Here is a 26989-nt window from a genome sequence, read left to right as displayed (position 1 = left end):
AGGGATCTTTTGCCCAACATTGGGCAGTCTGGACATTTTAAAACAGTTCAAAATTCGGCAGTCAGGCAGCCCAATACTGCATCTGGCCACCTAAGCTAGCATCAGTTATTTAATAAAATTTATATACCCCATGAGGGATGCGGGTGGCGCTGTGGGTTAAACCACAGAGCCTAGGATTTGCCGATCAGTGGGTCGGCGGTTCGAATCCCCGCAATGGGGTGAGCTCCCGTTGCTCGGTCCCTGCTCCTGCCAACCTAGCAGTTCAAAAGCACATCAAAGTGCAAGCAGATACATAGGTATCTCTGGCGGGAAGGTAAACGGCGTTTCCGTGCGCTGCTCTGGTTCACCAGAAGCGGCTTAGTCATGCTGGCCACATGACCCGGAAGCTGTACGCCGGCTCCCTCGGCCAGTAAAGCGAGATGAGCGCCGCAACCTCAGAGTCGGTCATGACTGGACCTAACGGTCAGGGGTCTCTTTACCTATATACCCCATGATCATTAGAAAACCTCAAAATGGTTTAAAAAGAGAATAAAGCAATTGTCAGTCAAAGCAACTCTTTAAAAAACATTCAAAAGATAAAATAAACAATTAACTTAAGATATATACCAACAATCTTTGTATCTTGGTAAGCTCACCTAAACTAGAATGTTTGTAGCAGGCACTGGAAGGAATACAGTGAAGGTGCCTGCCTAATGTCTGAATGTGCTGCAGTCTGAATTCTGTGGAATTCACCTTTTAATGCTGGCATTTCACACTTGAGCTGCATGCTTATTTTTATGGTTGTAAGTTGTTTTAAAATGCTGTTAATATTGTTTTTGCAGATTGACAGAAGAGCATGTTTGCTATCAGCCGGCCCTTGAGTTGCACACTCTGGTGGGAACGATGCAGCTCTCTTGTTTCCCCCCTGCTAGAATGTCCCCAAGAAGGATGAGGCATGATCACACCCTGTTGCTCTTTTTGGAACCCCATTTCCAAGAGGTGTTGCAACAGCAGCAGCTGTGCCTAGTACCACTCCAAGCATCTATAACCTGCATAAGGGAAAAAGGGAGGGGGAGAATTAAAATGTAGCTTTTGGATCACCACCTTGAATGTAAATAATTTGTGCTGAATTTTAAAACATACATGTGCAAATGGAACGGTATATATCCTACCACTCTTAGGAAATCCATCCCATTGAACTCTGCAAGAGCAGCATTCTTGGCATAGTAATGCACTAGCTGTTAAGTGGCCCTCCAAAGTTTTCCATTTGGCCCTCTGGATTCTCCCCAGGCCATCCCCATCCCTGGTCCTGTCCTGTACCATCCTTGACTATTTGTGTGTGGCAAAAATGTGTCCTTGAACTCTGATAATTAGTGAAGGCTCTTAAGGCTTGAGTTTCAGGAATTGCCTTCCAGGCCCCCGCCCCCACTTTTCTTGATGCGATTCAACCGCTTTGCTGGCTCTGCTGATCCAGCCACAGGAAGTTCGCGGTGCTCCTGTGTGACACATGAAATCTCTGCTGCTTTTTCCTCCCCAGAGGGGAAAGGGCATTTTTCTCAGATGGAGGGTGGAGAAGGGATGCAGGAAGAGTGCATCCAGAGTGCAAATGCAGTCAGCAGGGGGACATTGCCTTGGAAGGCGGGGGGGGGGGGGGAGAGAATCTGACGGCTTTGCTGGGCCCTCCAGCCTGTTTTTGCAAGAGCAGGGGAAGAAGAAGCCTGCTTGTTCAGCACAAAATGCGACCCACATGCTCAGAGACACAGCCAGACACTCATTTATCCATTGTTCTGGGCCAGGTGTGTTTGCCTAGATAGGATCAGTGGTCCGGAGCAGGAGGGAAGGTTGTGTCCACCACCAGAGGCCATGGGCACCAACTCCCAGGGGCCAAGGACCTGCCCCCCTCCCAAGTTGAAGAGCATGACCATTTAAATGGTGTGTGTGCGCACCATGTCTTGGGATCGATTATGCAGGATGGGGCTTACTTATATTACCATCATTTTATTTGTTGGCGCTCCTGTCAAGGATGGATCTGCTATAAAATTAATGAAGCTTATGCTCCAGGTCTCCTAATCCCAGAAGGACCCCAAAAGTGACTTTAGTTCACATTGCTTTTTTAAAAAAAATCGGTCTAGTAGGCCCAATATGAGTTGCGTGACTCAGATGGATTGATTTTTCAAAAACCTCAAAGTTTGAAAGTCAGCAGCAGAGATGTTCCAAAGAGAAACGACCCCACTGAAGAAGAAAACCATGGTTACCCAGACCATGGGTTGCGAAGGGGCTCCCATGGCAGCTGAGGCTTCAGGGCCCCAAAATGTAGGTCCACCACTGCCTATCCCTGAGCGCTTGCACTCTGCAACACTCTGTAAAACAGTCATAGAATCATAGAATCATAGAGTTGGAAGAGACCACAAGGGCCATCGAGTCCAACCCCCTGCCAAGCAGGAGACACCATCAGAGCACTCCTGACATATGGTTGTCAAGCCTCTGCTTAAAGACCTCCAAAGAAGGAGACTCCACCACACTCCTTGGCAGCAAATTCCACTGTCGAACAGCTCTTACTGTCAGGAAGTTCTTCCTAATGTTTAGGTGGAATCTTCTTTCTTGTAGTTTGGATCCATTGCTCCGTGTCCGCTTCTCTGGAGCAGCAGAAAACAACCTTTCTCCCTCCTATAGAGGGTGACATCCTTTTATATATTTGAACATGGCTATCATATCACCCCTTAACCTCCTCTTCTCCAGGCTAAACATGCCCAGCTCCCTTAGCAGTTCCTCATAAGGCATTGTTTCCAGGCCTTTGACCATTTTGGTTGCCCTCCTCTGGACACGTTCCAGTTTGTCAGTGTCCTTCTTGAACTGTGGTGCCCAGAACTGGACACAGTACTCCAGGTGAGGTCTGACCAGAGCAGAATACAGTGGCACTATTACTTCCCTTGATCTAGATGCTATACTCCTATTGATGCAGCCCAGAATTGCATTGGCTTTTTTAGCTGCCGCGTCACACTGTTGGCTCATGTCAAGTCTGTGGTCAACCCAGACTCCTAGATCCTTTTCACATGTACTGCTCTCAAGCCAGGTGTCACCCATCTTGTATTTGTGCCTCTCATTTTTTTTGCCCAAGTGCAATACTTTACATTTCTCCCTGTTAAAATTCATCTTGTTTGTTTTGGCCCAGTTCTCTAATCTGTCAAGGTCGTTTTGAAGTGTGATCCTGTCCTCTGGGGTGTTAGCCACCCCTCCCAGTTTGGTGTCATCTGCAAATTTGATCAGGATGCCCTTGAGTCCATCATCCAAGTCGTTGATAAAGATGTTTCATAAGACCAGGCCCAAGACAGAACCCTGTGGCATCCCACTAGTCACTCTTCTCCAGGATGAAGAGGAACCACTGATGAGCACCCTTTGGGTTCGGTCAGTCAGCCAGTTACAAATCCACTGAGTGGTAGCATAGTCAAGACCGCATTTTACCAGCTTCTTTACAAGAATATCATGGGACACCTTGTCTTGGCCAACCTGTCGCCCTCTGGTCCCTCAGCCCCACCAGCTGTAGTCTAAAGCATGTGGCAGATGCCCCAGTGGGCCAAGACTGCTGTGGGAGAAACAAAAGAGCAGCCTTGCGGACTGCTTGCTTCCACAGTCAGTGGGGTCAGTGTTCTGCATGGTTATATTACTTGGAAACAGACGGTGCTGGAGACGGGCGGCTTGCGTGTGCAGCTGCTGAGACTGTTGGGTAGGGAGGGAGGCAGGGAGACTGTAGGTGGCACCAGAGCAATGCCAGGCAGAGGCAACCAAGCTCACATCCAAACCTTACGTTTTCAAGCAGCATTGTCCCTATTTAACCACCATGGCTTCCCCCCAAACATCCTGGGAACTGTATTTTGCATTATTTCTGTGACCTTGCTAATGAAAGAGACCGTCATCTGCTCCTGCAGGGCTCTGCTTATCTTGTGCTGTGTTTTATTTTGGCTGATCTCTTTCTCTCGCTCTCTGCCCCCACCTCCAAACAAAGGGTGTCTTGGCAAGCAGCAGAAAATATTTTGAGCTGGAGGCAGCCCACAAAGTTCCTTTTTCTTTCTTTGCTGATGGACTGGAAGAGTTTCCAGAGGAAGCTTTGTTTACTCCATGTGTGTATATATCTGGGCTGAGTCCTGTACATTCCACACATTCCAAGACTGCTTTTTTTTAGGGGGGGGGAGAAATGTAGCAAATGCAAAGGCGAGGTTTGTGCTGTGTGCCCGATGATCCAAAGGATTTCACAACAATGTGGCAAATGCATATTTCCAGATGTCTGGAATTGAGAGAGCTGGTCCCAGCAGGGAGAGACAGTGCCCTCTGATGGCAACACTTGGTTTTGCAGCTGCGTGAAACTGAGATGGAAGACACATTTTTTTCCTTTTCCTTTTTGCAGTACCGGTGAGAGCAAGTAATTGCAATCCATCAGACGTCAGAGCTTCTCTGTTCTCCCGGACGCAAACCAATCCACAGCTTTTGCCTTTCCTTCCTTCTTAGATGGCAACTCTATTCAAAGACCACCTGGAGCTTTCAGAGCCAATCAAGATGCTGGGAAGACATTTTGCTACAACAGTCCAAAAGTGGCACATTGAGCAAAAGTGTCTTTGTGAGAGCTGACATCTTGCCAGCAATGGAAACTCAGCTGTGAAAATACTTCCTGTGAATGAGGAGTCAGTGCCCCCCCCCATCATTTGCACATAATCAAAGGGATCTTCTCCCTGCATGCAAAGACAGGATCTGGTAGATTGGCCGAACGTGACCAAGAGTGGGTCAAACAGTAAAGAAGGCAGTTTGTGCAAATGCTGTAGAGGAAAGTGAGGAGCAGTTGAGGCTCATCAACTTGGGAAGGGAGCCCATCTAGGAGAAGAAAAGGCTCAGGAGCAAGTGGTCCCTAAAGCAATTGGATGGCACCTTGTCTGCCTCCTTCCTGCAACTCCTGCAGCCCAGCTGGTGCTTCCTTTTGGACCCCATCAGTGAGGCTGAGAGGGGAGTCTTGTCATCTGGGCAGCCCAGGACCTCCAGACACACTGCCCAGGCTTGAGCCCTGGGGAGGTTACTTGGGTGCTGCTAACACAGAGGTTTGACTTCACCCCCAGCGACACACTCTTGGGACAGACAGATGCCAACAACAATATTCAGCTGTCTTGACATTTATAACTTGGCATTTATTATGTCAGCACCCTCCTGACCAGTTGTTAAGGGGTGAGTCAGGACTAGGGATGGGTGAATATCTCAGTTTTGGTTTCTCTCCATTGCTCATTTCTTGAGTTCAGATCTCCACATTTCCAGATCAGTTTGCAATTCCTTCCTTCCTTCCTTCCTTCCTTCCTTCCTTCCTTCCTTCCTTCCTTCCTCATGAAGATTCATCAGCATTTCTATGTGAAACTTCCCTAATATACACATTTTTGTAAGATTTATTCTGGAGTACTATTTTATGGCGGGGGGGGGGGCAGGTTTGCCCAGCAGGGTGTGGCCCAGAAAGTCATGGGGAAGGTGGAACCGTCTCTCTCACAGAATAGTGATAATCTCATGGGCTATTAGAATCATAGAATCAAAGAGTTGGAAGAGACCACAAGGGCCATCGAGTCCAACCCCCTGCCAAGCAGGAAATACCATCAGAGCACTCCTGACATATGGTTGTCAAGCCTCTGCTTAAAGACCTCCAAAGAAGGAGACTCCACCACACTCCTTGGCAGCAAATTCCACTATCAAACAGCTCTTACTGTCAGGAAGTTCTTCCTAATGTTTAGGTGGAATCTTCTTTCTTGTAGTTTGGATCCATTGCTCCGTGTCCGCTTCTCTGGAGCAGCAGAAAACAACCTTTCTCCCTCCTCTATGTGACATCCTTTTATATATTTGAACATGGCTATCATATCACCCCTTAACCTCCTCTTCTCCAGGCTAAACATGCCCAGCTCCCTTAGCCGTTCCTCATAAGGCATTGTTTCCAGGCCTTTGACCATTTTGGTTGCACCTTCTTGCACTAAGAAGGTGGGGCTGAGGCATTTAAAAGGCCTCGCCCAGGGATTGGGGGCCATTTTGCTGTTGAGCTCCGCCCCCCCCCCCCGTTTACCGTTGAACGGGCCAGAAATAATTTTTTCTCTCAACCTCAATTGGTCCTCAGTTGGAGGTTTTTTGACCTCCCTCAGTGAAATACGTGTTGTTATTATTCTTGGTGGAAATGGCACTGGGCAGTAACACCATAGTATAGGCGGCTTCCCTAAGGGGCCTTAGGGGAGGATTGGATAAGAGACACCCTAATCTCAGGGTGAAGTCTTGGCCTGGATGGAATCTTTCATCCTGGTAACCCAGTGAGATCCTAGATGCTTGGTTTTCACTGCATCTGGGTTCAACACTGGGCAACTGCCATGGAGGGGCTTTGGGGTGCTTCCTGTTAGGAGAGCTTGCAGCTTGTGTGAGTTATATTGAAACAATCACTTAGAGTTTCTGGAGTTCAAAGGCTTTATTCATGCAGGAGCAGATTTATCTTGGCAGGAACTATTTACAGGATGAGTAGAAATAAAAGAAAGAAAATAGCACACCTATTGTCTTAACACTTTGGGAGAGATGTTGGGTTGAAATAACGACAGACAAGTAGCGAGTGTCATATGGGAGGCATCTCTCAAGCAAGTCTCGGGGAGTCCCTTTTATTGAATATTACAGCATTGCCACACATGTGCTTATTGCTGATTGGTTAACACAAGTACAAAGCAAAAGGTTGCATATAGGCATTAATCACCGATAGATTAAAGGCTGGGAAAGGGAGCACAGAACTAGACAGGCATGAAAACCTCCTAATTAAAATATAACTAATGATTGATAATGCAAGACTTAAACAATTACGTTCCAATAGATGTGGTCAACTATGCATTAAGAACAGGGTCAAAGTATGATGTTTTCCTGAACTCAATGTGAACTGAACATTCTAAGGTGATGAGGGAACGTCTTAATATTAGAAGGATTTATGCAGAACGATTTATGCAGCATGTACAGAGACGAAACTTAGAAGCAAGACTTTCCTAACATGTCACAGTCATGTGCAGAAACAGAGCTTTCCTACAGAGAGAGAAAAACAAAAATGGCTCAGCTTTTAGGGGTGGAGTTATCTTTGACGAAGAAACTACAAAAAAATGCTAGCTAAATTGCTAGAGAAAGAGTGCCTTCACATGGTTTAAAGTAGCATGTGCATTAGCTAGAAGTTTAGGAGAAAGGAAATGTATTTGCTTTTCAACATTCTCCAACCCTGATGGCGTGCCATTTCACTCGCAATGGCTGAGTGGAGTGAGAAACTGATCCTTGCCCTATTGCCATGCAAACTCTGCTTCTTGCTGCAGTCAATAAAATTTTGGCCTGATTTCACCTGTGTCCTCTTTCAGTTAATTCACTGTTTCCCAGGAGCACAGTGTACATCTCTGCCTGGACCACTGATTTTTCTGAAGACACCCATTTTTGCAAAGCAATTTCCCATAATATAATATGTTATTTTCGCTAATACATGCATTTACACACACACTTTACCCCAGTCCCTTTGAGGTTGCTCAGAAGGGTCCCCACTCCTTGCTGTAGTTGCAAGACTCTTGTGTTGAGCTGGGAGTTGGACTGGATAACCACCTCAAAGGCCCCTTCCAGTTCTACAGTGAAATAAGAAAAGGTTAAAGTGAGGGCCATCTTGCATGCTGGCTTCAGAGGTGGGTTGCAGATCTGAAATGAATGAAGAAGCTCTTTAAGATCCTCAGATCTTTGCTGTCTTTTACAAATCAAGAAACAATATGTAATTAATGACCTTTTTTAAAAACACTGTTTTGACATTTACATTCATTTCAATGTAAAGGAAATCATGTATGTTATGTAGTTACCGTATTTTTCGCTCGATAACACGCACCTGACCATAACACGCACATCGTTTTTAGAGGAGGAAAACAAGGGAAAAAACATTCTGAATGAAACAGTGGATGTATCATTTTTGTGCTTCATGCTGTGGCCACAGACATGTGATCTGATGGTGAATTTGGGGTGACCCAATGCAAAAATCCTGAGAATCCCTGTGGATCCATGCTTTGTAACCACGTTTTTGCACCATTGCAGCCCCAGGCAACAGTGGGTGTGTGATTTTGGGGGGGGCAGGCTGTAGCCATGGACATGCTATGTGCTCTGATGGTGAATTTGGGGTGACCCAATGCAAAGATCCTGAGGATCCATGTTTTGTAACCACGTTTTTGCACCATTCCAGCCCCAGGCAACAGTGGGTGCGTGATTTGGGGGGGGGGCAGGCTGTAGCCATGGACATGCTATGTGATCTGATGGTGAATTTGGGGTGACCCAATGCAAAGATCCTGAGGATCCATGTGGATCCATGCTTTTTAACCACATTTTTGCACCATTGCAGCCCCAGGCAACAGTGCGTGTGTGATTTTTGGGGGGCAGGCTGTAGCCATGGACATGCTATGTGATCTGATGGTGAATTTGGGGTGACCCAATGCAAAGATCCTGAGGATCCATGTGGATCCATGCTTTTTAACCACATTTTAAGTGGGGAAGGAAGGAAAAATACAGAATGGACAAGGAGCACGAGAGGGGTGTGCAGAGAAGCAGCTGGCTAAGAATGCAGGAGAGGGGTATAACGGGAGGGAGGAAAGGAAGGCAAAAGTTCTCCCTCACCTACCCACCCAAGCCAGCCAGCTCGCTCGCGCGCTCTCTCTCTCTCTCTCTCTCTCCCTCCTGCATGTTTTCAGCAGCACCGGAGCACAGAGACGACACTCTGCTTGCCTGGAGGGGAGGGGCTTTCCCTGCTCTTTGTTCCGTTTGAGCAAACACAGCAAGGAAACAGAGGAGGGTGGGCAGTAAGACCCTGAGGCAGAATGCAGGAAAGCAGCCACTTCCTCTTTTCAGGTTTCCCTTCTCCGAGACGCGCGATTTGATTTTTGCCTGATTTTTTTTGCCATTTGGCTCCAGGGACCACACATTCGCTCAATAACACGCACAGACATTTCCCCTTCCTTTTTAGGAGAAAAAATCTGCGTGTTATAGAGGGAAAAATACGGTATTTAAATTATGTAGCTTATCTTAAATAGTGGACAGCATGAATAATGTAGAATTTGACAAAACCTGAACTGCAGTAGAATGGAAATGACGCTGATTGTGATGCATTGAGGCCCAGGAGGGAATCTCTGCCTTCTTATGTCCTTGGTTGTATGACACACACAACCTCTGTTTTCCCATTCTTCATTGTGACTCCCTGCCTTCCCAAAACTGCTGCCTGAGGCAGCCACCTCACTCGGCCTAACAGTAGGGCCCATGCTGTGGTTGCCTAATTTTCCATCTACAGTTGCTGCAATGATAAAAAGATATTTGAAAGCAATCTTTGTACTGAAAATTTCAGTAAGGATTATGACTAGCATTAAATTGAGGAAATATGATTCCTCCTGCAAGCTGTAATAGCATTGCAGTTGGGGGTTGAGGGGAAGGCTATGCTCACCAGAATTCTCTCCCCCACCATTTGAGTTTCCTTGAAATTGTTTCCTCCCAAACCCTCAGCCTGTTCTTTCAGCTCTTCTGCATTCAGAAAACAATTTTAGGATCTGGTGTAAGAGCTTTCATTCAAAAAAAAGAAAGAAAGAAAGAAAGAAAGAAAGAAAGAAAAGAAAAGAAAAGAAAAGAAAAGAAAAGAAAAGAAAAGAAAAGAGAAAAGAAAAAAAAGGGGGGGGGGAGAAAGGCTTCTGTCTGCCAGCTACGCTTCCCTTTCATCAAGCTTTCAGGCGGCATTCCCCAAGCTGGGAGTCTAAGGAGCAGCCTGGAGTTCTTGGGGAGTGGGCCCTTTCTGAAACTGAAGTGAAGTGAGGACAGGTCTTGTGTTTATGCCTTCCTGGAACCTTTTACATTTATTTTTTTCTTAGATTTTTATTTCAGGCCAATGGAATAAAGCAGAGTTAATATGCAAACCCTAACATTTCAAAATGGGTGATCTAAACTTAACAGGAGAGCTTGTGTGCATGCAAGAGGCAAAGAGAACTTGAAGAATATATCCCAAAAAGGAAGGGGAGGAGGAGGAAGAGAAAGTGGTTTTTCTGCCCCCCCCCAAGGGAGCCCATGGCTGCAAACAAGAAAAAGGTAATAACACAACCATGAAAATAAATTGGAAGCATATTTAAAACAATTAAAATCATTGGAAAACATGAAGGATATCTAAAAACTGCCACATACCCTAAACAAGTAATAATTTCAAGGCTGACACGCAGCTCAATGGGAATGTTTCTTTTAAAAAACCCAGCTGAATTTTAAGAACAGCAGCAACAGGGAAACTGTGGTCTTCCAGGCGCTGGACTAGAGCTCCCTCATCCCTGTCTGTTGGCCATGCAGCTGGGCTGGCGGGAGCTGGAGGCCTCCAAAACCCTCAGGGCCCTGGGAGTCCTGCCCTTGGCTAGAATGCTGAACTAGGATGGGGAAGTCGCAGATTCAAATCCCCTGAAGCACTCGAGGGGACAGTTGGGCCAAGGAATGCATTCATGTCTATATAAGTAAAGGTTTGGCCCACATTTATGCTCAGACACTGGCCTGTTTTGCACATCATGCTAAGCCTAATTCTAATAACAACTATAACCAATTATTACTTGCACCCCGCCCATCTGCCTGGGTTGCCTCAGCCACTTGGGTGGCTAACCCTGGCTTAGCGTGAACCCATGAGTTTGCGGGCTTCTGAGTTGCAGTTGCTTTGATCCTCGATCATGTTGCTGCTGTGCTGGGTAAAAGGATGGTTAGGCTTAGCGTATTGTTTAGAGAGGAGGACTTAGCTCTCACAGACAAACCATCAGATGAAAACCATGCAAGAAACCTTGATTCAATGGTTCCAAACTACAAGAAAGAAGATTCCACCTAAACATTAGGAAGAACTTCCTGACAGTAAGAGCTGTTCGACAGTGGAATTTGCTGCCAAGGAGTGTGGTGGAGTCTCCTTCTTTGAAGGTCTTTAAGCAGAGGCTTGACAACCATATGTCAGGAGTGCTCTGATGGTGTTTCCTGCTTGGCAGGGGGTTGGACTCGATGGCCCTTGTGGTCTCTTCCAACTCTATGATTCTATGATTCTATGATTCTATGATTATGGCTTGAGCTGAATCATGAGTTCAGACAACATGCTATAAGCCAAGGCTATAAGCCATGGCTTTGCTTGGCTCAGCATGGAACAGCAGCAGAATGGGAAGAAAGGAGGAAAGCAACCACAAAATCTTTTCCCAGAGTTTGCATGCTTGCAGGTTCACGCTAAACCATGGTTTGGCATGATGCATGAAACAGGCCATTATCTAGTTTGGCCCCAGAGGGAGCAATGGATTAATTGAGGGCAATTTTGTTTTTATTTGGTGCATCATTTCTATGGATTAACAAGGACATTTTATTCTATTGAGCCATTTTAAAATAAAATAAAATGCTTCATCCATTGTATTAATTTTAATGCAGTTGGTTTTGACAAACTTGTGTGTCATCTTGTTTTGTTGGTTTCTCCTTTGGATATCTTTTTAAAAAAGCTATTATTAGCAAACAAACAGAGATTAAAATTTAGCCACTACAGACTGAGATGCGTGGAATCAAGACAAAACACTGGGGGGAGGGGAAAAATGTAACTCAAATTATTATCCCTTCTATGAAATGAAAAAAAAAGGAAAGGGGGGGGGACCCCAAACAAAGGCCCTCAACTTCCCTGTAGCAATGTTTCCTCCTCTCTCTGGGACCAATTTCTATGTGAGGCAAAAAGTCCCAAGGAGGTTAGCAAACCTACACTGTCACCCAAGATCTTTATCTGTGCAGGAAATAGGGAAATAAGTTTACTGATAAGAGGGAAAGACAATAAATAACTTAGAAATTCTTTGCCAGTTCCCTGGAGGGCCTGTGGCAGCTGCCCAAGGTGTGCGTGCACACGGCAGAAATAGATCTGCTGCTTAAGTGTATTTCAAATGAGACCCTTCCCTTCCCTCTCCTTAGACATAAACTTCAACAACCCCCCCTCCCCAAAAACTGTGTGGGATGGGAGACTTCAGAGATGCCCAATCTCAGTGATCATGGGCAGCAGGAGGAGGAGGAGACCAGACCATGTCATTACCGAGGAGGCAGGTTTAGTCATTGTTTGAAGACTATCCCTGCCTCCAGGTCTGATCTTGACTGGAAGGATACTGGAATCAGCAAGGGAGACCCACATGACCTGAAGGTGCTGCTGTGCAATGCCAGGTCAATGATTCATAAGACTACTGCCTTCCACAACTTATTCATGGATGGGGGACTTGACCTGGCATGTGTGACAGAGACTTGGTTGGATGAAGCAGATGGGCCTGTCCTTGCTGCTGCTTGTCCACCAGGCTTCTCTTACACACAGCAACCCAGGTCATGTGGGCGGGGAGGGGGGGTTGCAGTGATTTTTAGGAAGTCATTAGCTTGCACCAGGCGTCCTCTTGGGAAGACCCAGTTCTCTGAGTGCATGTTCTGGAAGTTGGGCAATAGGGGCAGTACAGGATTCCAACCTCCCATCTGCACTAGGGATTCCCTGCCCGAGCTGCTTCAGGTCATGGCAGATGTTCTCCTGGAGACACCTAGTTTGGTTGTCCTAGGAGATTTTAACATCCATGCCAACACAACCTTACAAGGGGCTGCTTGGGACTTCATGGAAAGCATGGCCTCCATGGGGCTGTCCCTGAATAAGTTTGGCCCAACTCATAGTCATGGACATGCCATAGGCCTGGTGTATATCTCTATGGATGTGGGTGATCTGACACTAAGTCAAAGTGAAACAAAAGAAGTGCCATGGTGGATCACTTCCTGGTACAACTGGACTTCTTCGCAACCCTTCCCCTCTGCAGGGAGGTAGGACCAATTTGGATGGTCTGCTCCCGTCACTTAATGGATCCAAATGGTTTCCAGAGAGAGCTAGGGGATGCTTTATCCCATGTTGATGGCCTTTCAGCTGATTTCCTGGTGGCCCGCTGGAATGCGGAGTTAACCAGGGCTATCGACTGTCTGGCTCCAAAGCACCCTCTCCGATTGCATGGAGTCCAGACAGCACTGTGGAGCTAAGGGCAATGAAATAATCTTTGGCTAGAGTGCTGGTGGCAGAAAAACTCATTCTGAATCAGACCAGATACAGGTTAGAGCTCAACGTTGAGCCTACCAAGTGGCAATAGCGACGGTGAAGAGGACCTTCTTCACTGCCTCTATTGCATCTGCAGAAAACAGCAGCAGGAGACTCTTTCGGATGGTTCATAATTTAACAGAACCACCTGCGCCATTGGGGCCTGATAAGGCCCCCAAGATCTCCTGCAATGATTTCGCAAAGTTTTTTTGCTGATAAAGTTGCTCAGATTCGGAAAGAGGTAGAGTCCACCATGGGAGCAAGGCCGGGGTGGGAGAGTGCTAGAGTCCTGTCTAGTCAAGTTGCATGGGATCAATTCTGATCTGTTACCTCCAAGGATGTAGACAGGTTGCTTGGATGAGTGAAACTAACCACCTCTCGCCTTGATTCTTGCCTGGCTCATAAAAGGGTGATGGGCTCCATGGGGTGGTGAATGCTTCCCTCTGCAAGGGAGCCTTCCTAGACCCGCTGAAAGAGGTGGTTATTAAACCACTTCTTTAAAAAAAAATCTTTGGACCCGGCCAATATGGTCAACTATCTCCCAGTCTCAAATCTTCCATTCCTGGGCAAGGTGATTGAGTGAGTGGTTGCTGAATAACTCCAGGCACGCCTGGAGGATGCGTACCCATTGGATCCCTTCCAATCGGGATTCAGGTCTCATCATGGGACTGAAACTGCCTTGGTCATGCTGGTCGATGATCTCCGGCGGGCTAGGGGCAAAGGTGAAAGCTGTTTCCTAGTTCTGCTGGATTTCTCAGCAGCCTTTGATACCATTAACCATGACATCCTTCTGGGCCGTCTAGAGGAACTGGGAGCTGGGGACACTGTTACACAGTGGTTCCGCTCCTTCCTCCTGGCCATGTCCAGAAAGTGGTGTTGGGGGATGAGTGTTCAGACCCCAGAGTTCTCACTTGTGGGATGCCTCAAGGTTCTGTCCTCTCCCCCATGCTTTTTAACATCTATATGAAGCTGCTGGGAAAGATCATCAGGGGGTTTGGGCTGGTTGTTCATCAATATGTGGATGATACCCAGCTGTACCTATCTTTTAAATCATAACTAGTGAAGATGGTGAAGGTCCTGTGTGAGTGTCTGGAGGCAGTTGGAGGATGGATGGTGGCTAACAGATTGAGGCTGAATCCTGACAAGACAGAAGTACTGTTTTGGGGGGGTCCAGCGCCGAGGGTCTTCTGGCAGTTCCCTCACTGTGCCGTGGTGTTTTAGAATTTGGCTTTATTGGCATTGCATCTGGACAGGTGAGAGTATTTAATAAATGCTTGTGTTAATATCCTGTGTGTTTATCAAGCAGATCCCAGTAAATAGGTGGGGGCTGCCTTTCACTTGGTGCATCCCTGATTGAGCAGGCCTAGCCTAGGGACAGGGTGATGCTGCCCTTCAACTGCTGCTCAGCACTCTGCAGGGAGAAGGAGCCTCTGCCTTTCCCAAATGCTCTGGCTGCCGTTTTGCAGAAATACTGGGCAAAGCTCTGGTGGTGGCTTTTTGATCACAGAGGAACATGTGCTATGCTCACCATCCTTCTTTTTTAGATGCTGCAGAGGGACCAGGGCCAGCTGATGGAGGAGGAAGAGTAGCATCACTCCCACTGGTCCACTCCATCCTGCCTGCTTTCAGCAGAAGCCGCAAGGAAGGCTCTTTGCCCAGGCAAGTGTGCCTGCCTCACACTTTTCAGGGCAGAAACAGCACAACCCATGAGCCAAGGGGCCAGGCAGTGTCCAGGGGCAAGGACTGAAGGGGAAGTCAGGAGGACCAACTCCATGGATAAATGGTAATGCAGGATCAAGCAACAAGCCAAAATCAGGACTGAAGAGTAACTTTAGGCTAGACCAACAAGGAGAAAAGAGACAAAGAGTAGACCAGAAGTCCTTTGGGGTTTTTCCTGTAACCTGGTTAAAGAATAAGAGGACCGTTCTCTAGGTGCCTAGATCCACACTGGGGACAAGTATTATTATTATTATTATTATTATTATTATTATTATTATTATTATTATATCCCACCCATCTGGCTGGACTTCCCCAGCCACTCTGGGCGGCTTCCAGCAAAATATTAAAATACAGTAATGCATCAAACATCAAAAGCTTCCCTAAACAGGGCTGCCTTCAGATGTCTTCTGAAAGTCTGGTAGTTTTTGTTCTCTTTGACATCTGGTGGGAGGGTGTTCCACAGGGTGGGTCCCACTACTGAGAAGGCCCTTTGCCTGGTTCCCTGTAACTTGGCTTCTTGCAGTGAGGGAACCACCAGAAGGCCCTTGGCGCTGGACCTCAGTGTCCAGGTAGAACAATGGGGGTGGAGACGCTCCTTCAAGTATACTGGGGCGAGGCTGTTTAGGGCTTTAAAGGTCAGCCTTTAATTGTGCTCAGAAACGTACTCTTTGGTAAGAGAGCCCTAACAGAGATTTAAAATCATAAAACATGCAGCAAATTAAAGCATGGAAATAGCCTGTTACACCTTTAAAATATGCCCTTCGAAGTCTTTTCCAAAGTTTCCCACTTCCTTTAGCATAGAAAGAGACCACGTGTTTAGCAAGTTAAAAACAGTTTACTTACAAACTCTTCCAAGGTCAGATTCATGTGCTTTTCCATACAGCAGCAAGAAAAGACAGACAGTGCAACTTAGTTTCAAAAATGGTAAGAGTTTCTAAATTATTTGTATAGAAACACAAAGATGGCTTGCCGAAGACACATGGTTTTGGAACATCCAGCTATGACATCCTTTCTAGGGTGGAAGTACATATGGAGGAAGTAAGGTGGAAAGTGGGAGAACAAAGAGTTTGGTAGCTCTTCCTCGCAAGGTGAGGGATGGTGACCTAGCTAAGACTGGCAGGACAGCTTACACTGTGGTCTTAACCCCTTCATGCATTAATTTGAGTTAAGCATGTTGGCTATATACAAAGTCAGGGATGAAGAATAAGCCAAGAGGAAGGACCAAATAACAACCAATGATACAGGAGAGATCTCAAGAAGCCTTTGTTGCACCAGCAAAGCTCAGCTGGACCAGGAAGTCCTCTTATGTACTATTTCCTGCCCAGGAGCATCCAATGGCCAGCCTGAGTGGGTGGAACCAGCCCAGGTCCTGAAGGTAGTTGACTAAGAAGGCTTCCACCTGCAGTTCAGTGATTCACTATACCAGGGGCTGCACGTGAATGAATCCACCATCTCCAACAGTGAACTAGGTGGATGGGAAGTAAGCAAATAAACGTCTACACCAGGCTCTTCTGACCAGAAGAGTGCTCAGAGCAGTTTTAGAATGAGAAACACAAAAGAGAAAATAGATGTCAAGAAGAGAGAGCAAAAGCTCACATTAAAAATACTATCAAAGGTAGAAATCCAAAAGCAGCATGAAAAATGGGAGGGGAAATGGAATGGAGTATCATGGGAGAGGGCATGGTTGGTTGTCCGGCCCCCTGAGCAAGAGGGCGCCACGTGGAAAGGTTTCAATGCAGCTCCCACCTGCAAGATCTCACTGAAAAGCAACTCCCAAGCAGATGCGTGCAAATGGCACCTTTGTTTGCTTTGAGTCATTCTTACTAGAGATGGATGCATTGCCCACAGAGAGAAACCCCCTTCCCACACAGACCCTTATTTTGAGGCAGTCAATCTTACTTTATAGCCATCAAATTGACCAAGTTGCTTCAATACTGGAGAAAGTCGTAACATAAATTTTGTTTGTAAGATACATGATGCACATCACCGATGGAACTGAGCTGCAGGATAAAGTAGATCTTGTTCCCTAATCCACTTGGACAATAGGAACAGAGACACAGAGTGAGAAAAGGCAGAGCATCTGCCACTAATAATAACAACTGAGTTTTGATTGTGTTGTGTCCCAGGCACGACCTTGACCATCCTTTTTTTTTTCACATTTAATTTTTTATTACTTGCATCAAGAAAAGGATTAAACAAAAGAATTATCTACACACACATAAGCTAATAAAAATAGAAATCATACACAATCATACACCACTAAAGAGAAAAAAAGTAAGAACAGAAGAAATATAAAAAAAAAAAAAAAAAAAAAAACTTAATTTTCACATTTACTCCTTCTTAAATTAACACTTTCGGGACTTCCTTTAGCTTTCCCGACAATCATTCGAAATAATACTTTAAGCTACGCATTTCTTAGTAAATATTGTCATTATACTTTTTTATATTTATTTCTTAATATATACTATTCATTATTCGTTATACATTATTTGTACTCCTATTATCTTCAAACAATAACTCATATTCACTTACAGTGCATCTCTAAATCCCCTTAGCGTTATTTTCCCTTGACTAATAAATTCCAGATAATCCACATACTTTCCCCAATCCTTGGTAAATTTTTGGTCTCTTATGTATCTTACTTTACCTGCAAGTCTATCCATTTCCATGTAATCTAGTAGTTTAGATCTCCACTCCTCTACCGTTGGTGTTTCCTGTCTTTTCCACATCTGAGCAAGCATTACTCTTGCTGCTGTAACTGCATAGTACACTAGTTTACAATCTTTTTTCTTTATCTCATGGCCTAACATGCCTAATAAGAAAAGTTCTGCTTTCTTTGAGAACGTATATTTTAAGATCTTCTTTAATTCTATATAAATTTTTTCCCAGAACTGCTTCACTATTCCACACTCCCACCACATATGGTAGAAGGAACCCTCACTAACCCTGCATTTCCAGCATTTATTATCCACCTTATACATCTTTGATAATTTCATGGGTGTTAGATACCATCTATAAAACATCTTCAATACGTTCTCCTTTATCATTGTAACGACCTTGACCATCCTGACTGTCTTATCGCAGTCCTGTTCCATGTTCATCCAGGATGTTTCCATTCTACAGTAATGTGGTTTTCAAAATAATTATTGTGGAATGGACACTTTTAGATGAACTCATTAAATTGAAGTTACACTGCAGTGTGGGCTATGCTGCATTTACTCATGTAGAACCAGTGAATCCGTTCCAGGTATATATGTTGAAAATACATTTAATATTATTATTTTTTGGGGGTGTGATATTCTTTAAAAAAAATTTTTTTTAGGTATGGGTTGTATCCAAGTAAACTCTACTCAGAGTGGACCCATTGAAATTAATGGACCTCTCATAGTTGTGTCTTTTTAATTTCAGTGAGTCTGCTCTGAGTGTGATTAACAATGCATACAACCCTATATTCTACTCCTACATTGCTGGAAGTAAACGCTACAAAACCATGCTGCAATGCGCCCTTGATGAAATTTCCATGCGTAATTAAGATACATGTACAACAGTGAAAGCTGAACCCTGTCCCCAAGATACAGTGATTTCTCAGTGGCCAAAATACAGATGCACAACCATAGAATCAAGTGTCAGCATTGATAATATCCCACTTCATTTGCTGCAAGGCTATGCTGTGGGTGGAGGAAACGATCCCGGTTGGCCTATCAATACAAGCAAGTCCAAAGCAACTAGAAACCTCTCTGGCCTTGCTGTTTTTCTCCCATCTCTGAAATGAAGTGGCTTTTCTTGCTTATCTCTGTCTGGAAATATTGCCTGAAAAACAAAAGTGGAAACCCTTACCAATATTTTTGAGGTGCACCCTGGAGCATAGAATTCTAAATATAAAGTGGTCTTGTGAAGTTCCAGCTTATGAATATTCACTTGTTGAATTTGCATTTGGTTTTTCATCTCCACCAGCTATTAGAACACTGCTTGTTGCAGGCTTAGAACACCCTTCCCAGCTGTCTGATCAAACTTTAAAATGGATGGATGGATAGGTTTGGAGCAAAGCAGCCCCTCATTGTTTCCTGATGCGGACGCCCATCTTTTGGGAATTTTTCCAGGAGGCAGCTTCAAAGACAGCCCAGCAATGGCAGCAAACAGAATCCCACAGCCAGCAAGCAAAATGGGAAACATTTCGGAGTTTCTTTCCACCTCATAATTCTTCCAAGACATTTCTCCAGAGCTGAATCCCACCTTGGGACTCACCTTTTAATTTGCAGACTTTAATCCAGGTCAAGAGCTAATGTAGTTAGAGCAGCCTATCCCTGACCGGTTGGTTCCCAGATGTCCTTGGACTTAACTGTGGATAAGGCTGCCTGCCTGGGAATTCTTAGTAAGGCTCATTGGCAGAACATCCCCCTTGCATGTTGAAGGCAGTGGTAGAGACAGGCAATGTGAATACTATTAAATTTACTAGTCACGTTGCTTTTCCCCACAGGCAACTCAAAGCAACTTATAAAAAGAAAAAGAAAATACATATATTTTAAAACCAGGAGAAAAATACATTAAAACATCTCACCCACACTAAAAGGCCCTGGATCAGTAGAAGCCAAACGCCTGGTTAAAAATGAATGTTTTTGCCTGGCGCACGGAAATATTGTATATTAGAAGATAGCATGATTATGATAAACTACAAAATACCTGATTTTCTGTTGCTAACTGGGAAAAGATTACTCAAACTGAATGAAACATGATTCCATCAATGGCAGGAGGAGCTTTTCACAGAGTCTTTGATGTCAAGTTGATTCTGGGTGGTAGGCTCTCTTCTCTCTAATATCCTGTCTTGTCAGTTTCTTTTGCAGTTCCCTGACCCAACATCACGTGGCAGTTAATGGAAGAGAGTTGACGCACTTGCTGCAGAAAGGTTTTGAGACAGTGGAGTCTAATTAAAGCGAGAGTTTCCTTCGAATAAATCAAAACCCTCAACAGGGGGAGTAAATTTCCTTTGCCTGTGAGGAAAACAGACTGATTTGTTGATCCCCTTCAGATGGAGAAGGAAGATGGAATGATACCTCTGGGCTTGTTCTAGCCAGCCAAACAGAGGAACTCCTAAAAGCTATGGATTGTATTCAGTTTCACTTGGAGAAGGAACACTGAAATTGATAGTCCTAACTTACGGGTAAGGTTTACACTGACTACAACTCTGTATTTGTTCTCTTGCGTTATTGTACAACAAAGAGAATATATTTATCAAACCCAAATCTGCTTGGGCTGCTGTGCATCTCACAGTGATCCACCATCATTCTGCAGAGGGTGATTTCATTTACAGAACTTCTGCACCCACCCACAGAGCAGCTGGCTACCCTGTGAAAAAGAACTTTTTTACAACCTTACCTAAGGGATGCATTTCCTCGAAGCAAGTGGGAGGAGCAACGGATGCTGCTCATCCCTGTGGTCCATGCCAGAACTTTCTACACACAGAGAGACTCGGATCCCAAGCATTGTCACTGCCCAAGGAGGCAGTCCAGCTGGCCAAAGCACGGGAGGAGGGTGTGCCTTGCATGTGGCCTCATCAGAGTCCCAAGGGTCTGGAGGACCCAAGCCTACTTTCATGCCAGCAAGAGCTGTGTGGAGAGGGAAGGGACAGAGAGCTTTGGGTGCCTGCCCTGCTGACCAGGCAGGATCAGAACCTCCTCAGACCTTCTGAGTCAGCGAAAGGGCTTCACGAGGAAATGGCGCTTGCCTTGTCACACAGCCGGCCATTACAAGCTTGACAAATTTGCATGCCAAACCAGCAACATCCCTAATGTAGGGAGGGACTTGCTCCAACGTCTACAGGCACATGTGGGCTCATTTGCAACAGCAGCGGGCCAGTTAATCATAGTTTATGAAGCAACCTTGAGCTGGCTGGATCTCTGCCGACGCTCTTATCTGTCATGTTCCCTTCTGACTCATAGTGCTTTTCTACATTAGTGAGTGAAATGAAGCTCCTGCAGCAATAAACAGAAAGATCACATACCTGCTTTGAAGTTGCCGTTTTAAATAACCTCCCAGGGCTGTGCTAATGCAGGGAGGGGAGAGGAAGCCTTCGCCTCCCCACCTCCAGACTTGCATTTCCAATCAGGCAATGAAAATGAAAAAGGCTCCTTTAGCTGCATCCCACAGCGAGAGCCATGACAACGCTTTTCAAGCCAATGCACCCGGTGATGAATGACGCTTGGTTAGAACTCACTTCCCGAGTCAGCATCTCGTCATTCACAAAGCACAATTTATTAACCTATAAACACGGTGTAAGCGCGGCAATAGTTATTTTAATTTGTAATTTTCAAGACTCCTTGGAGGAGGCTGGCTGACTGGATTTTCTCCACTCAGTTACCCTGTGCAAAGATCTTCTCTGTCCACTAGGGGAGGGGGATGTTCAATTTTTAAAATAACTTTCTAAAATTATAGTTTAAAGTTGGATTTTTGGGGCAGTGTTTTAAGGTAATCTTTCAAAATAGTAGTTTTTAAATGGAAGTACAAATACCTGGATATATTTGTATCTTCTGAACAAACCGCATTTACTATACATTTTGGAAAGTGGTTTGTCTGCTCTCTATATGTTCAGACAGCTCTTGAGATATCATTGCCAAACTCTGCATGAAGGTTCCTGAGAAGTGGGTCGAGGTCATCATCAAAGTTTGGACACCAGGTGCCATTTTGATTCAACATGGCAAACGAAAATGTGACTTCACCATTATTTTTGGCATAGGTTTGGTTACCTCTCAAAACTTCATGGCCAAACTGGGCACAAGGGTTTCCAAGCTGGGGGTGGCAGTCTTCATTGATGTTCAGATACGAGGCACCATTTTAAATCAAGATTGCAGACCAAAATGTGACTTGAGTGTGAAATCATTTGATTTTTGGCATCACAGGTCAAAACTCACAAATTATATGATCCATGTAAAAATCACAATATTTGTTGGTTTCTTAAATTTCTCAGATAGTGCTGAGTACTCCCTGCTAATTTAATTATGCTCTCAAATAAGAGTTGGACCACTGCCTTTTGTTTTTTGAAGTTGGACGTTTATTTTTAAAAAACAAATCTCATTTCTTTTCTTATATTATGGAGTTTGGTGGATCAGAGAAATGCTGTGGACATAGTGTATCTTGATTTTAAGTAAGGCTTTTGACAAAGTCCCCCATAGTATTCTTGCAGAGAAGCTGGTAAAATGTGGGTTGAATGAGGTAACTGTTAGGTGGATTTGTAGTTGGTGGACTGACCGAACCCAAAGAGGACTCATGAATGGTTCCTCGTCATCCTGGAAAAAAGTGACAAGTGGGGTGTCGAAAGGTTGTGACCTGGGCCTGTTGTTGTTCAACGTCTTTTCAACTTGGATGAAAGAATTGAGGGAATGCTCATCCAATCTGCAGATGACAGCAAACTGGGGGTGGTAGCTGCAGAAGACAGAATCAGAATTTGAAATGACCTTAACAGATTGGAGAACTGGGTGTAAGCTAACAAAATGAATTTCAATATGGACAAATGTCAGGTTCTGCTGTGTCCTATGGGTACAGGAGTGGGCCAATGCCACTGAAGATTGTGGGGAATGCCATGCCTACTACAAGGCAGTTTCCTATGCAGTTTCTTTGGTTTTTACTTGGTGAAACTATCTCAAAGCTTGCTTTATCCATGGGCCTGTTTGCTCTCCTCTTTGACCCGCATGACTGTGAGTCCACATTATAGGAATCAGAAGGAGATATCCCCCTCTGATTTTGCTGGAAGGAAAAAAAAATGTGTGAGAGCCATTAAGAGGGGGCCACCAGGTGGCGCATTGGAAGATGGCCGACAATAACATCTCTCCGACCCATACGAGGTAATTAAGAGGCTGCTATGGGAAGTATGCAGCCTTCCCGCCCCCCCAAGGAGATGGGGGGGACTGCCTTGCCAGCGGTGTCCATAACGCACCTCCGGATTCGAAAGAAGGGGGTGCCGGTCACTTGGCACAAGCCCTCGATGAGGTCAGCGCTTCCTGACGCTGTCTCCAATCAGCGTGTGCTGGTTCGCTTTAGCTCAAAAATATAATTGGAAACATATAATTGGAAAGAAGCTAAAGCACATACATCAAGCAAAGTTCGGGAGATAAGACTGCTGATTAATGGATCTCTGTGACCGGAGCGACGGATGGGACAAATAAATCAAGTGATGAACCACCATTAAGAGACTGGTATGTTTGGAGTGAAATAGAAGGGGGGTGGAGGAAGAAACTTTTCTTTTCTTTGCCTTATGTGAATATTAATAACCCTCCACCCCGAAGAAAGAAGATCGTTACATTTTATTAATCACAAGCAGGAATTCAAGAACTGTGTGGAGTGGATTATAGATTAAAGAGATGACTGGTAAACAACGGAGAACGGAGGAAATTTTTATGACGCAGCTTTAAATGGCGTCTCGCTAAGACAGGCTTGTCTGAGAAAGACGGGGGGAGGAGGATCAGGATCATCGGAATGTGAATGATGATTGGAATGTGATCTTAACTTGACAGAGCCCTCCTGATATACTTGGCAAGCCTGAGAAAATTAAAGGACAGACCGAAGATAAATTTTTTATGGAAGTGTGGAATGGCTGTCCCTAAGTGATATGATCTTTGGAGAGTGTAAAACCCACACAGAACATGTCTGTTTCCAACCCGCTTGTGAAGATTATCAGAGATCGCAAAGAAAGGAATATATGATAACAACAAGAAGATGAAGAAAGTAATAAAGAGACTATCTGGATTCAACTGGATAGAACTGTTTAATTAAAGCAGCAATATAAGTGATGCTTGGACCCCCGTTCGGAGCTTGATGTATGGGTACCCCCAACAAAATTTAAAAATCTGGCTGTATAATTTGGAACTAATGTGATTTGGAAATAATGTGATTTGATTGGCCCATTAATGAAAATTATTTTTTAAAAAAAGAGAGAGCCATTAAGAAGTGAAGAGGGAACATTTGTAGGCTCTGCACAGATGTGAACAGAAGGCCTAAACTGTACATTAGGCCTAAATTGTACATTACCTGCAAGTGTGTGTAACAGTCGCCTGATGGCCCAATTAAATCAGGAAAAGCCGCATTTCCTGGGGTTGATGGGAGCAGACAAGGGTCAGAGGCAGCACCTAGCCTGCACCAAATTGCCTCCAAAGCAGCTATGCAGAGGGTTGGCTTTTTAAAATAAAATGTGCACAAATCCACTTTTCACACATTGGAAGCACTACAGGTGTGCAAGTGGCTCGGAGGCAGGCAGGGTCAGGGCTCAGGGCATTGAGCTCTGCGCCCATTGTGAAATGTAGAGGTGGACCCAAGTGACTTGCTGGATTGTTGTCTACACAGTATTGTGGTACAGAGGAAGGAGCAGAGGCTGAGAGGGTCGTGCAAATTTGTGCCCTGCTGTCCTATGCTCATGTCACTGATTTTGTTCCTTTCCAGCACTTCATAATTGCATTATTGATTGGCTATAACTGTAAAACATCATTCTGTAATCACATTGGATATTATATCTGTTATTAATTCTGAAACTCTGCTGTATAATTCTGCAGTGTTTGATTGCATCTGTAAGCCATTATATTAAAATGATTCCTCCCTCCTCATCCGAATTTATACATTTTCAGTTGACATTGCATGTGCTCACGAATCCTATGGATGGGCAGAGCAAGTAGGAATGAGCAATAGCAGTGACATCCATTGCGCTGCTTGCCACTGGAATGTGGCCCCTGTAAGCTTATCCAATAGGGCATGTGGCCCTCAGAATGGAAAATGTTCTCCATCCCGTTTATTATATCTCATGTGCCATGCTGCTTGTTCTTCAATCCCAATGGAACGGCAAAAAAGTATTCTATGCTCAAATACCTGCAGTGCTTTTCAGAAGGCAAGACTGCATGCAGCAACTTCAAAAGAATTTGTCTGACCATCGGGGGACGCAGATCAGTCACGCGCAAAGACGTTTTGCCTCAGCAGCTCAGAACTTTGTTCTGGCATCATTAGGCTCTGATGGCACCAGCTGTTTGCAGCTTTTTCTCAGCCTGGCCTGTTAATGGTGAATGAAAACCTTTTAATATTCACAGCGCTTTTAATATTTAATATTGCTGCCGTTATAGGCAATTTTTTAAAATGCTAAGTGTGCTTAAAATTAATTTTTTAAAAAAATTAAGTAAGAAAATGGCCCTCTTTGAGGTTCTGCAGAGTTTGTCCCTGGAATAAATTATGCAGTTTGAACTGTGTCTCTCCCTATTTTTATTTTGCTTCTGAGATTGAGGTTATTAAGGAATTTGAGGGAGGAGGGATTGCAGAAAATGTAATAATAATCTACAGGATCCCTCCCTCCCTTATTCCATGCAGGCACTAGGCAGGCTTGTCCCATGACCACCACCAGCGATGCTTCCTGGCTAGCTTATGTCAGGGGTGGGATCCTGTGGGATTACAGTTCCCATCAGCCCCTGCCAGCATGGCCAAGGGGGAGGCGTGATGGGAGATGTCATCCAGCGACATCTGGACGGCCAAAGGCTCCCCATCCTTGCTATGAAACCATTAATTCCAGAGTCCAATTCTGCTGCCTCTGAAAAGGATACATAGTTACTGTGATGGAAAGGAGAACCTTTTGTCCAGGAAAGAGATGGATGCTTGATGTCCCTCAGAAAGGGGCATCTGTCTTTTGTGCGGTTTGTGGAAATAAACAACTTGGGAAAAACAGACTTGTTTCAGCTCAGGTGATGTTCATTCACTGAAACCAGGAGCATCTAAATTCAGGTAGATAGCCGTGTTGGTCTGACGCAGTCAAAATATATAAAAAAATTAAAAAATTGTCCAGTAGCACCTTAGAGACCAAATAAGTTTGTTCTTGGTATAAGCTTTCGTGTGCATGCACACTTCTTCAGATACACTGAAACAGAAGTCACCAGAACATACTATCCCTTGCTTTTTCCTGTAGGACTAATTGCAGTTGTTAACAGTAGTCAAGAGGTTTACCATACCCATTGAGTCAATCACCCATCTCCTACTACCCTCCTGAGAAAAACCCCATCCCACCCTCCCACTGGTGACTTCTGTTTCAGTGTATCTGAAGAAGTGTGCATGCACACGAAAGCTTATACCCAGAACAAACTTAGTTGGTCTCTAAGGTGCTACTGGACAATTTTTTAAATATATATATATATTCCGGAGAGTCTAAGTGCAGCTTTCTGGGTGATGTTGGACTCCAGTTCCCATCAACCACAGCCAGTGTGGCCAACGGTCACGGATGATGCGAGCTGAAGTCCAGTGATGTCTGGAGGGCCCCAGGATCCCCATCTTTGACTTGTGTGCTCCTGGCAGACCACTATATTCTTGCTAGCTCCATGACCAGAGGAGTACCGGCCCAGACTTTTGGGGGAAGGCGTGGTAGTGTAGGACCCTCTTGCCAGCAGCCAAGAGCCACCCAGTCAGCATGAAAGGGCAACTTTCGAGGCCCTGGAAAGAAGTCTTCTCATCCTTGGTGGTGACTAAAGCCAATCAGAGTGAAAGGAGGTCAGACAGCCCCTGAGGATGGACTCCTAGGGTCGCTCTGCACAGGGGCATAGGAACGGGGGTGCAGGCCGCCCTGGGTGTCATCCTGATTGGGGTGACATTCGGTGCCCCCCCTGCCCGCGACTCCCCCAAGCCCAGCGAGCGGCAAAGCGGCGAAACAGCTGCTGCGGCTCTCCCCCTTCCCTGGCTTGCTATAGGCTTGGGAGTCGCGGGGACCCCTCCCACCGAATGTCACCCCCTTCGCTGAGATCGGCCCCTGGGGAGGATCACGCAGCCGTGCCAATCCTCCCCATGGGCGGACTGTCCCCACCCCCGGGTGCACGGCCTGTGTGCCCCTCCTTGTGCTGGAGCACCCAGCTCCGCCACTGGCTCTGCGGAAGGTGCATGGGAAGAACATCGCAGAGGAGTTGTTGTGTCTGCTCCAAAGCTAAGCATTGAGGAAGAAGGTGCTTCAGTTCCAAGAGAACGATGTGCAAGGTCTGTTATGTATGATGGAACTTCAAGGGAAATACAATGTAATTCACTCTTCACTGAAGATTGACAGTCTATAAGACCCTTCATCAAAAGATCTCAGGCCAGTTCACAAGCAGAAGTTGGATGGCTTTAATTGCAATTCCTGCATTGCAGGGGGTTGGACTAGATGACCCTCAGGGACCCTCATTTCTTCCAATTCAATGA

General features: G+C 45.2%; 1 protein-coding gene and 1 long non-coding RNA gene across 2 annotated transcripts in view; one reads left to right on the top strand and one right to left on the bottom strand.

Annotated features, from left to right (window-relative positions):
- The window catches only part of RCN2 (reticulocalbin 2), an 810887-nt gene that overhangs the window by 254287 nt on the left and 529611 nt on the right, over positions 1–26989 (top strand). The gene's annotated exons all lie outside the window — the stretch shown is intronic.
- LOC310770314 lies at positions 15358–24421 on the bottom strand. Its single transcript, XR_014552058.1, has 2 exons — positions 17869–24421; positions 15358–16945 (listed from the first exon to the last, which is right to left on the bottom strand). It is a non-coding gene; the product is annotated as an uncharacterized lncRNA (long non-coding RNA).

This window comes from Podarcis filfolensis (genome assembly GCF_964270895.1).
Source record: "Podarcis filfolensis genome assembly, chromosome: 9".
NCBI classification, from domain to species: Eukaryota; Metazoa; Chordata; class Lepidosauria; order Squamata; family Lacertidae; genus Podarcis; species Podarcis filfolensis.
Note: the sequence above shows the minus strand (reverse complement) of the source record. Positions and strands in the feature narration are given on the sequence as shown.